The 4221-nt window shown below is 37.2% G+C and overlaps 1 protein-coding gene across 1 annotated transcript in view; it reads left to right on the plus strand.

Annotated features, from left to right (window-relative positions):
- The window catches only part of LOC107735591 (RAB6A-GEF complex partner protein 1-like), a 46311-nt gene that overhangs the window by 7846 nt on the left and 34244 nt on the right, over nt 1-4221 (plus strand). The window lies entirely within an intron of this gene.

The following is a 4221-nucleotide window of genomic DNA, read 5'->3' on the forward strand; positions in this document are numbered from 1 at the left end:
CGAGATGCGGTGATGATGTAAGTGACGTTGTAGTTTAATGTTTTGTTGGTCTAGCCCACGAGACGCGCAGTTGCTGCGTTCTGTTCACACAGATGCATATTGAGCGCATTTTCTAGACGGACAAATATGACAGCTGCTCTCGCGTCACACAAGAGATGTATAGAAAGCCATGCAAAGTTAAAACAGTTTAAACTTTTAGAAAACACGTCACGAATTTGTGGAGGTTTATTCCTTTTCACTGCGTCTCATATGTTTTTAAAGGCAATCTGTGTGATGGGCGCTTCGGCTCTTTGTATTAAGCAATGCATAAATACGTGATGCAGTTTTGTTCATAATTGTTTATGCAATTTACGAAATTATATTTGATTTATATGAGTTAATTTAGACGTAATGCACGGTTTTTTTATAGACCGTTATTTCCTTGCGTTGACAATTTAATTCGCTGCATTATTTTGCTCATTGCGCCCTCCTGTGGCCTCGGGAAACAAACCAAAAGTTTCCTTCAGACCTATTTAATCTGCATATAAAACATTAGAAATGAGATAGTGGTTAATTGTAAAAAAAAAAAATTATATTGCTCTGTTTTAAAAAAGGTTATAAAAATGTCAATAATTATCGATACCGAACAATATGAAACATTATGTCGGTGATAAATTTTTTAGCTATATCGCCCAGCCCTATTTTACACACACGATTGTGTGTGTGTGTGTGTGTGTGTGTGTTGAGGTTTCCAGCTCCCCTTTGGCTGAATGAAACCAGCACTTTGCTTCCATTTTTGGGTGTTTTTCTTTGTGGCCAAGCGCTGTTCTCATTTGCACATCCATCTCTCGTTTCTCCTGATGTGTTTCCCTGCTGCTCTTCATTTCACTGGGAGAATGTTGTGCGTTTCTGATGATCTGTAAAATAAAGACAGAAATGCATGTTGAATGACATTAAACTTTATTTTTCTCCATTAGTTTTATTTCATCGTCTTATTAAAGGAATATTCTGGGTTATTCTCAACATTATTGTATGTAATCATCAGCATGACAGATTCTTTCATACATATGCAGTGAACATTAAACTAAAATAACTTGAATAGTCATAGTAGTAGCTTCATTCTGGACTGTCATATTCCTAAACTAGTTTAGACATGCACTAATCTAGTGTGTTTACTGCAGCTGTGAGTTAGTTCCTCTGTCATTTGTACTGTTCACGACACTTTCGCTTCTGTACTTTATAAGACAGATTCATTTTCAAACAGAACTATGAGTTCGGTTTTTATATTTACTGAAAATGTAGTTGCTGTTTGTTTTTTATGTTAGTTGAGAGAGTGTTTCTAAGTGGTTGCTAAGGTATTCTGAGAGGTTTATAGCACATTTGAGAATGTTTTTTTTTTTTTCATGATGCCTAACTGTTGCTATGCAGTTACTAAGGCGTTGCAAGGGTTTTAGTCAGTTGCTATGCAGTTACTAAGGTGTTGTGATTCGCACCATTCACACCAAGAACGATTACTATTAAGATAACTATATTAGTGTCCACACCACCAGCAGGATGGATTCTGATTGGGTGTCAATGTTTGTATCGTTCATCAGCTGGAAAAATCGTTCTGAAAGTGATTCCAACGATATTGTTTCTCTGTGCCTTTATCGTTATAGCTGCGGGGTGGTCTCTGCTATTCTTTAATATGTGAACGGGCCTTTAGACTGTTGCTATGCAGTTACTAGCGTGTTCTGAGTATTCCAGGCTGTTGTGATGCAGTTACTAGCGTCATGCCGATTGCCGATACCGATATATAATTATTTTTAATTTTGGTTAGTTTTTAACAAGAACTTATTTGTTAGAATTAAATAAACAAGTTATTTTATAATGACAGTACACTGAAGATTTGAAATTAACTATAAATAAACTATATATTAATCACTGCATTTTTTTATCAAAAATATGCAGTGGTAACCTTGACATTTTATTTTATGATTTAACATTTGTAAATGGTCTAAAGCAAAAGAGTTGTAAAAATTCTGAAAATATTTTAGAGCTCATAATTTGTTTAAAAATATAGGCCTATAACATATTACACACTAATGAATAAATCAGTGTATATATAAAAATATTTAATTTAATTGTCATTCTTGTGATTTTTTTTTTTTGTTCATGTAAGCTATAGCTTCTGACCTTTAAATCAAAACATCAAAACTCATGATTTTATAGCATCAATTACTGCTTTATTTAATCAGAAACACAGTCTAAATATTATATGTGTATTTTGCTTTCATTTTAATAGAAGTAGGCCAACAGCGCCCCGTGCAGATTAAAACTCCTTACCGAACGGGCATTAGGACCCGTGGGAGGATGCCGCTGCTGCCGCTGCACGTGCTATTACTGTTTATTACTCTATCATACACCGAACGCGTACGTGCATTCTCAGTTTAAATGCAACAATCCAAAACAGTGAGTCCAATCACCATTCAGGCAAAACTTTGCTTCAAGAATGAACCTCAATGCTGACGTGATCTAATCGCTAGCACACCCTGAGCACATGTGAGTTAATGTATTCCTCTTACCGGCAAGACATACCGGCATACTTTTTCATATCAGGCTGATGCCTATATTTACATTTAAAGGCAGTATCGGCCGATTCCGATATTGGTCCGATAATATCATGCATCCCTATTCTGAATGCATAGCAGCTGCCTAAATTTGCTAGGGTGTTCTGATTTTTTTGCTATGCAGTTGCTAGGGTGCGCTTAATGTTATTAGCTAGAGCTGCAAATTAAACTGGAATCGTGATTTGGAAAAGGCTACGATTTTTTCATGCGCAGCTTGTCAGTGAAGCACGGTTCTCCATCCGAAGGACAGAGGGCGCTCTCGTGCTGAAACTCCAAATATGCCCCGCAGAAGAAAGGTAATGCATGTCTGTGCAGAAAATCCCATATAGCGGTAGCTGAATAAACAAAAGATTGAACTTCATTCAATGCATGAAAATAGCCACAGAAGCTAGCATGGCGTTAAACACAAACAAGCATTGATTCAATGACTATGACAATATATGGTTTATCTGAGTTCAAGCCTTCTCATGTATTTTCTTTATAATAAAGTATATTTATAATGCAGTGCTAATTAGGGCTGGGTATCGAGTTCGATACTTTTTAGGCACCGACCGAATTGCCTCGATACCATCGAGTATTGAAAAACGTCTCGTCGTTCGGTACCAAATTTCGATACCTAAGGGGTACTGACGTTATGAAGTGAGTTTGGAGTAAAAACATGTTTTTAAATGTTAAAAAAACTGCCTAGTTAAAAAAACACACCCTAGTGTTCAAAGTGTGTTTAGGCTGTTGGTGTGCAGTTACTAGGGTGTTCAGAGTGTGTTTAGGCTGTTGCTATGCAGTTGCTAAGGTGTTCTGAGTGTGTTTAGGCTGTTGCTAAGCAGTTGCTAAGGTGTTCTGAGTGTGTTTCGGCTGTTGCTATGCAGTTACTAGGGTGTTCTGGGTGTGTTTAGGCTGTTGCTATGCAGTTGCTAAGCTGTTGCAAGTGTTATTTGAAATCATGGGATTTAGTTCAGCTGTTTTCTGGTCCAGAAGGTGAAAATGTTGCCTCTGATCACTTAGTAAGCACACATGATCTGTTCAATCATTGAAATGCTGCAGGAACACACACACTCAGCTTTAAAGGGTCAGTTCACCCAAAAATCTAAATTCTGTCATTAATTACTCACCCTCATGTTGTTCCAAACCCCGTAAGGCATTCGTTCATCTTCGGAACACAAATTAAGATATTTTTGATGAAATCTGAGAGCTCTCTGACCCTCCCATAGACGGCAAGGATCCTAACACGATCAAGGCTCAGAAACGTAGCAAGGAGATCGTTAAAATAATCAATGTGACATCAGTGGTTCAACCGTGATGTTATAAAGCTATGAGAATACTTTTTGTGCGCAAAGAAAACAAAAATAACGACTTTATTCAACAATTAGTCTCCTCCGCGTCACCCTATAGCGCCATTTTGGAGAGTATCAAAGCTCTCGGAATGCATCAAAAAGATCTTAATTTGTGTTCCGAAGATGAACGAAGGCCTTACGGGGTTTGGAACGACATGAGGGTGAGTAATTAATGACAAAATTTTCATTTTTTGGTGAACTAACCCTTTAACTCTAGGGCTGGCCAAAAAAATAGATTTTTCAATTAATCGTTTTTTTAAATGACGTCGATTCGATATCGATTCTCAAAAGCCGCGAATCGA

Source organism: Sinocyclocheilus rhinocerous, unplaced genomic scaffold, assembly GCF_001515625.1.
Source record: "Sinocyclocheilus rhinocerous isolate Xijiao unplaced genomic scaffold, SAMN03320098_v1.1 scaffold4933, whole genome shotgun sequence".
Taxonomy (NCBI): Eukaryota; Metazoa; Chordata; class Actinopteri; order Cypriniformes; family Cyprinidae; genus Sinocyclocheilus; species Sinocyclocheilus rhinocerous.